This window comes from Mesocricetus auratus, unplaced genomic scaffold (assembly GCF_017639785.1).
Source record: "Mesocricetus auratus isolate SY011 unplaced genomic scaffold, BCM_Maur_2.0 Super-Scaffold_100004, whole genome shotgun sequence".
Taxonomy (NCBI): domain Eukaryota; kingdom Metazoa; phylum Chordata; class Mammalia; order Rodentia; family Cricetidae; genus Mesocricetus; species Mesocricetus auratus.
The window spans coordinates 86443859-86452547 of NW_024429189.1; positions in this window are offsets into that span (position 1 = coordinate 86443859).

The following is an 8689-nucleotide window of genomic DNA, read 5'->3' on the forward strand; positions in this document are numbered from 1 at the left end:
AGAGATCTGCCTGCCTGTGCCTCCCGAGTGCTGGGATTAAAGGCGTGTGCCACCACCGCCTGGAGTAAATTTATTCTTAACAGTTTATTTTTATCTAAATTAAGTATTATGTTATCATATATCGTATATATTATATATTGTATATTGCATAAATATATATTATGTATTTGAGACTGCTTATACACACCTGTAATTCCAGATTCTAGGGACCTAAAGCCCTCTCCTAGCCTCAATGGCCATCTGCATCCATGACCATATATCTACACACACATATATATGATTCAAAAATAAATATTTTTAGCCTTTTCTTTTGAGATTATAATATAATCACATTATTTTCTGCCTTCCCTTTCCTCCCTCCAAACCCTCCCACAAAACCCTCCTGGCTCTCTTTCAAATTTATGGACTCTTTTTTGTTGTTATTGGTTTTCCAAACAGGGTTTCTCTGTGTAGCCCTAGCTGTCCTGGAACTTGACCAGGCTGGCCTTGAACTCAGAGATCTGCATATCTCTGCATCCTGAGTACTGGGTTCAAAAGCATTCAACACCACCACCTGGCTCTCTTTTTTCATTAATTGTTATTATATGTGGGTGTGTGTATGTGGGGTGTATTCCTAAATATGAACGCAACCTGCTTAGTCTGTATAATGTTACTTGTATGTGTTTTCAGGGCTCACCGTTTGATACTGAATAACCAGTTGAGGTGCTCTTCCCTGGGGAAGACTTTCTCCCACTCTCAGCATTTTTAGTTGCTTGTAGTCATTTGTGTAGTGTTGCAGTCAGTGAACTTTCCCTGTCTATGTTAGCTTGTCTGTTGGTGTCATGTTTCTTCAATTTAGGCTTAAGCGGTCATTTGGTGAGACTTTAATGGGTGTAGCTTCTGATATTGCTAAGAGACACCATCTTACAGCAAACTCCTTGTTCCTCTGGCTCTAACAAACTTTCAGCTCCCTCTACTACAGTGATCTCTGAGCCTTAGGTAACAAGACTTGTATTGTAGATGTATTAGTTGGGATTGGGCTCCACAACTCTGCATTTTGATTGGTTGTACTTTTTCTATGTTGCTCTCCATCTGTTGCAAAGGATGTTTCCTTGATGAGGGGTGAGTACTACTTATCTGTGAGTATAAGGACAAATATTTAAAATGTAGTTAAGGATTATATTGGTTTAATAAAGTAGTAATTCACTGGGCCAAGGTGGAACATGTTTTTAATCCCAGCATTCAGGAGGTAGAGGCAGGTGGCTCTCTGTGAGTTCAAGGCCAGCCTGGTCTACACAGGTTGTTTCAGGACAGTCAGGGCTACACAAAGAATCCCCATATCAGGAGCAGGGGATTATGGGGTTGGGTGGAGTGGGTGGGTGGGGGGTGTCTTTCATGGCACTTTCTGGTACCATGAAAGCTAGTCCTCAGGGAGGAAGCCCTCCAGACAGTTCCAGCTCAGGGGCCTCTGGACCGTGTATCTGAAATGCTTGGTGTCTTTAGCAATAAGAACTTAACTTCTACCTCTGGGGTGGGTGGGGCAGGGCCAACTAAAGGCCATAGCAATATCATATAATGTTTTGTTAGTCTTTGGCCAAACCTGACCAATAACTCAAAAGAGGGCTTCTCATGCCTAACAATGGGGTTTTGTTAGATGGTCTAAGTCTCTTTGGGGGGGTCATCGTCAGCCCAGATGGGAAAATTTCATTTAAACTATACATGTGTATTTATACACTAGCTCAAATGTATTATAGGTATTTTTGGTAGATAGTTAATAATGTGATTCCTTATGGCTTTTCAGACATCCTTACTGTTATGTTACTCCTCCTCCCTTCTGTGTCTGTCTTTTACCTGATTAAACCCCCATAATAAATTTAAAAAAAAAGTAAATACAGCTAACTGCCTTCCCCTCAAAAAACCCTGAAAACCACAAATCAAGGACTGGAGAGCTGACTCAGTGATCAAGAACTGGCTCTTCCAGAGGACCAGGTTTTGACTTCACGGGGTGATTCACAACCCTCTGAAACTCTAGTTCCAGGGAATCTGACACCCTCTTCTGGCCTCCCTGGGCATCAAATCTGCATGTGGTACACCAATATACATGCAGGCAAAATACCCATACACATCAAATAAATTTTTATTTTATTTATTTTATTTTTATTATTTTGGTTTTTCGAGACAGGGTTTCTCAGTATTGTCTTGGAGGCTGTTCCGGAACTCCCTTTGTAGACCAGGCTGGCCTGGAACTCACAGAGATCCACCTGCCTCTGCCTCCCGAGTGCTGGGACTAAAGGCGTGCACCACTGACGCCCAGCTCAAATAAATTTTTTTAAAAATCCCCAAAATGTCTTAAGTTTATCTTAGAATGGGTTAATGAGATGTCTCTGTGGGAAAAGATGCTGTGGCCAAGCCTAAGGACATGAGTTCAATCCCCAGGACACCTTTGACAGAAGGAAAGAGCCAACTCTGCAAAACTGTCCTCTAGTCTCCACATGTGCATTGTGGTATGAGTGAGCGCAGTGAACTCCTGAAAGCTGTCTAACCTCCATATGCACACTGTGGCACATTCATTCCCTCTCTCTCTGTCTCTCTCGTCTCTGTCTCTGTCTCTGTCTCTGTCTCTGTCTCTCTCTCTCTCTCTCTCTCTCACACACACACACACACACACACACACACCACCACCACCACCACCACCACCACACCACAAAATAAATTAATGGAGAACATGCCCTTAATCCCAGCAAGAGGAAGAAGCAAGCTGAACTCTGTGAGTCTAGACCAGTCTGGTTTCCAAAGAGAGAGTTCTAGGTCAGCCAAAGTTACACAATAAATCACAGTCTCAAAAATAAACAAATGAAGCTGGGCAGTGGTGTCGCCCGCCTTTAATTCCAGCACTCAGGAGGCAGAGGCAGGAGGATCTCTGTGAGTTAGCCTGGTCACAAGAGCTAGTTCCAGGACAGCCTCCAAAGCCACAGAGAAACCCTGTCTCGAAAAACCAAAAAAAAAAAAAAAAAAAAAGAAGCTGGGCAGTGATGTCTGCATGCCTTTAATCCCAGCACTCAGGAGGCTGAGACAGGTGGATCTCTGTGAGTTCAAGACCAGTCTGGTCTACAAGACCTAGTTCCAGGACAGCCTCTAAAGCCACAGAGAAACCCTGTCTCAAAAAACAAAAACAAAACAAAACAAAAACCACAAACAAACAAACAAAAAAAAATGAGAAGCCAGGTGGTGGTGGTGAATGCCTTTAATCCCAGCAATTGGGAGGCAGAAGCAAGTAGATCTCTGAGTTCCAGACCAGCCTGGTCTACAGAATGAGTTCCAGAACAGCCAGGGCAACACAAAGAAACCCTGTCTCGAAACAACAACAAACAAACAAAAAAACTGAATGAATGAAATTTAACTTGGTGTAATTTTCTCTGTCTCTCTTTTTTATTTGTGTGAATGTTTTGCTTGCATGTATATCTATAGACCAAATGATGCCTGGTACCCAAGGAGGTCAAAAGAAGGTATTGGGTTACCTGGAACTGGAGTTATGTGAGCCCTGGGAATTGAACCCAGGTCTTCTCAAGAACAAGAAGCACTCTTACCTTCTGAGCCATTTCTCCAGCCTTACCTTGTTTTCGTTTTTTGAGACAAAATGTGTAACTGGAGCTCATGCTGCTTATAATTTTTTGTTTGTTTGCTTGTTTTTGTTTTTTGAGACAGGGTTTCTCTGTATTGTTTTGGAGGCTGTCCTGGAATTAGCTCATGTAGACCAGGCTGGTCTCAAACTCATAGAGATCCACCTGCCTCTGCCTCCTAAGTGCTGGGATTAAAGATGTGCACCACCACCACCTGGCAAGATCAACATCTTTTTTAAAAGATGTATTTGGGGCTCACCAATTAAGAGCACTGACTGCTCTTCCAGAAGACCTGTGTTCAATTTCTAGAACTCACATGGTAGCTCACAACAGTCTGCAATTCTAGTGCCAAGGATCCATCGCCCTCTTCTGGCATTTTCGGGCACCAGGCATTCACATAGACATACATGCATTGGAAACATCCAAACACATGAAATAAAATTAAAATAAAAAACATTTATTTTACTTTTAATTTAATTATGTGTATGTATGTGTGTCTACATGTAGGTATGTACATGTGAATGCAGATGCCCACTTAGGCCAAAAGCATCAGATCTTCTGGAGATGGAATTATAGGGTCTTGTCATTTGCCCAATGAAGATTCTGGGAACAGAATCAGGTCTTCTGAAAGAGCAGTGAGTGCTCTTAACTACTGACCATTCTATCCAATCCCTTATTTTATTCATTTATGTTATTGTTTTTGTTTTTTGTTTTCTCCAAATTGGGGTTTCTCCGTAAAATAGTCCTGACTGCCTTGGAACTCACTCTGCAGACCAGGCTGGCTTCGAACTCACAGAGATCCGCCTGCCTCTCCCTGTCTCTGCCTCCCGAGTGCTGGGGTTAAAAGTGGCGACACCACAGCCTGGCCCTTATTTTTTTTTAATTATCTGTATGAGTGTGTGTGGTTCCATGTATGAATGTAGGTGTCTGTGGAGGCTAGGGGAGGGCATCAGACCCCCTGGGACTCAAGTTACAGGTTGATCACTGTAGATGCCGAGAAGCAAACCTGGGTCCTCGGGGGGAGTAGCAAGTGCTCTTAACAGTTGAGCCATCCCTGCAGGCTCCAACTAACATCTTAAAAGCAAACAAGCAGCCGGGCGGTGGTGGCACACGCCTTTAATCCCAGCACTCGGGAGGCAGAGGCAGGCGGATCTCTGTGAGTTCGAGGCCAGGCTGGACCGACAGCCTCCAAAACAGAGAAACCCTGCCTCGTAAAACCAAAAAAAAAAAAAAAAAAAAAAAGCAAACAAGCAAATTAACACAATTATGCCATCCATCGTGCTCCCAGAGAGCAGATTATACATAGAGAAGACAAGATAAAAAGACAGACAGTCAGCATCTCAGAGCTCCATCTTAGCCTTCTAGTCGGGGGTCTACCACATTTGTGACAGATTTATCATGTATATGCCTCTCATGCGCAGTCCCTCATTCTCTCAGTGTCAGGGTTCAGGTATTTCTCGACACCCTGACTGTGGTTAGTTTTTGCTGGTGTCAACCTGCCACTTCTCCAGGGACACAAGCATGTCTTTGTGATAAAGACTGTAGAAGTGCCCCTGCTTTTCCCTTCTCTCCCCTATCAGTTTTACTAAGTGCTTCCATCTGACCTCAGACTTGGGACTTGAGATCTTCCTTCCTCAACCTGCCATCTACTGGGCTAGTAGGTGTGTATCTCCGCACTCAGTTCACATTGATTCAAAGAAGACTTTGCCCAGCACTTGAGAAGCAGAGGCAGGAGGATCTTTGTGAGTTCAAGACTAGCTTGTTGTATATAGTGAGACCCAGGCTCAAAACAAAAAGCAAAGCAATAAATAAGTAAATAAAGAAAAGCTGACTTTGAACTTCTGATCTTCCTGCCTCTTCTTCCCAAGTGCTGGGTGGGATTGGCAGCCTGCTCCATCAAGCTTGGCAGGATGGTTGGCTTTTGAAGGGAAGGTGGCCCCTATATATATATATATATATATATATATATATATATATATATATTTTTTTTTTTTTTTTTTTTTTTTTTTGGTTTTTCAAGACAGGGTTTCTCTGTGGCTTTGGAGGCTGTCCTGGAACTCACTTTGTAGACCAGGCTGGCCTCGAACTCACAGAGATCCACCTGCCTCTGCCTCCCAAGTGCTGGGATTAAAGGCATGCGCCACCAACGCCCGGCAGGTGGCCCCACTATTAAAGAGCTTGTCTTGCAGGTATGAGGACCTGTAAGATACAAAGAGTCCACATACGAATACCAGATGCGGCAGCAAACACTTGTAATCTCAGTGCCCGGGAAATACAGACAGGCTTGCTAGCTAGCCAGCCGAGTTTATTTGGCAAGTTGCTAGCAATAGACCATGTTTCAAATTAAAAGATAAAAATAAAAAAATAGACAATGCTAGAGACAGAGGCTCCCAAGTGAGTTCACAGGCTCGATGCTTGTCTAGCATGCACAAAGGCCTGAGTGCCAAACCTGGCAACACAGAACAAAAGGAAACACTAAATAAAAAGATAGGGCTGGACATGGTAGCACCACCCTGTAATCCTAGCACTTGGGAGACAGAGGTAGGAACATCAGGAGTTCAAAGACAGCCTCAGCAATGTAACTGTTCTAGAACAGCCTGGGCTACATGAGATCCTATCTCAAAAACAATCCAAAATAGGGGCTGCTAGAAAAAGATAATTTTGGTGTCCCACAAAGGAACACATGAACCAAGAGAGAGTAAAAGGGAAAGTGGCAGGGGTGGGGAGTGTGGGGGGGAGGGGGTGGTGTCAGGAAGTATGAGCCCTTGCAAGCGCTAGCTACCTTTGATTTAAAACAAAGTGTTTCCACAGAGTTATAGATATGGCTTAGTTCACAGAGCCCATGCTCAGCATACACAAAGCCTTGGATCTGACCTTTTAGTACTGAATAAGTTGGGCATGGTTATGCGTGCCTGTAATTCCAACACTCTGGGATCAGACATCCGAAGTCAGTTTAGGCTATTGCACCAATTATCTTTTTGTCAGTTTGACACAGCTAGGAAGAGAGAACTTCAACTGAGAAAATGGCTTCATCAGATTGGCCTATGGGCATGTCTGTGGGGAATTTTCATGATTCATGATGGATGTAGGAGGGCCCAGCCCACTTATGGGATGTCCCACCCCTGGGCAGTTGGTCCTTAGTAGTATAAAAAAAGCAGGCTGAGACTGAGTGGTGGTGGCACACGTCTTTAATCCTAGCACTCTGGAGGCAGAGGCAGGCGGATCTCTGTGAGTTCAAGGCCAGCCTGGTCTACAGAGAGAGTTACAGGACAGCCTCCAAAGCTACAGAAAAACCTCTGTCTCGAAAAATCTTAAGGGGAGAATTAAGAGGGGGAGGAGAACATGAGGGATCAGGAAGGTCAAGTTGGGGGAAGGGCAGAGAAAGAGAGCAAGGAAAAGAGATACCTTGATAGAGGGAGCCATTATGGAGTTAACAAGAAATCTGGCTCTAGGGAAATTCCTAGGAATTCACAAGGATGATCCCAGCCCAACTAGGAATCTAAGCAATAGTGTAGAGGGTAGTTTAAATGCCCTTCCTCTTTAATGAAATTGATGACTACCTTAAATGCCATCCTAGAGCCTTCACCCAGTAGTTGATGGAAGCAGAAGCAGAGATTCACAGTTTAGCCTGGAGCCAAACTCCTGGAGTCCATTTGTAGAGAGGAAGGAGTGATCACCAACTGCCCAGGGGTGGGTGGGACGACCCATAAGTGGGCTGGGCCCTCCTACAAATGAGTGGTGGAGAAACCCACAGAAACAGCTGACCTGAGCAAATGGGAGCTCACAGACTCCAGACTGACAGCTGGGGAACCTGCATAAAACCGAACTAGACCCCTCTGAATGTGGTGGCAGTCTGTGGGGCTGCTGCCAGTGGGACCAATATTTATCCCTAGCACATGAACTGGCTTTTGGAACCCATTCCCTTTGAAGGGATGCTTTCTCAGCCTAGATGCCAGGGGGAGGGAATAAGTCCTGCCCCAAATGATGTGACAGACTTTGATGATCTTCCATGGGAGGTCTCACCATCTGTGAGGAGTGGATGGGGGGGGATATCGGGAAAGTGGGAGTATGGGAGGGAGGCAGAACTGGGATTGGTATGTAAAGTAAGGTTGTTTTTAATCTAAATTAAAAGAAGAAGGAAAAAAAGGAGGCTGAGAAAGTCATGGGGAACAAGCTAATAAATAGCATCCTTCCTTGGCCTCTGCTTCAGTTCCTGTGTCCAGTTTCCTGTCTAGAGTTCTTGCCTTGACTTCCCTTTGTAATAGAGTGTAAGCTGTAAAATGAAAGGAATCATTTCCTCTCCAAGGTGCTTTTGGTCATGGCGTTTACAACAGCAGTGGAAACTCCAACTAATATAGCCACATAACAAGTTTGAGACCAGCCTGGGCTACATGAGAGCCTATCTCAAATAAAAGAAAATAAAGAATGAGACAAACTCGGGGTCTTGTGGTTACACACAAGTGCTTGTGATTGCTGAGTCATCTCTCCAGCCCCATGGCTGTCATCTTATCTTATGACTATGTTCAGTTTGTTGGCCATTCATGGACTGAGCATTTACCAAAGCCTCAGGCAAACAGATATCAGCTATATGAGTTTGTTTCATATCTTTCCTGTGTTACCTTTAGTTATATTGAGCACGGCTCTTGCTAGCTGTCTTCCTGGATGTCGCAGAGTCCCTACATCTCCTTGGTACCCATGTTGTTTGTACTTTGCTTTGGACAGAGTTCTGAGTATTTCATGCTGTATCTTGTCTGAGTTTTTCTTCTGAAAATGGATATTGCTGTGCAGCCTTGACTGCCTTTGAACTCAAGGCCCTCCTGCCCCATCCTGCTGCCATAACATTAGCCTCATTCCAGACTTCCTGATCCATAGACTAAGCCATATCTCCAGCCATGGAGCTGGAGTGATGACTCAGCAGTTAAGAGCACTTGGGTGAACCACAAGGACCTGAGTTAAGTTCCCTTTACCCATGCATTTTCCCCTTTGTTGAGATTTTGAGGGTTTTCTTTGCTCTTTTCCGTGTGTTATCTCTCTGGCTGCAAACACTTCATCTATAGCCCTCCATTCAGTGAATGCTAGTCATGATTAAA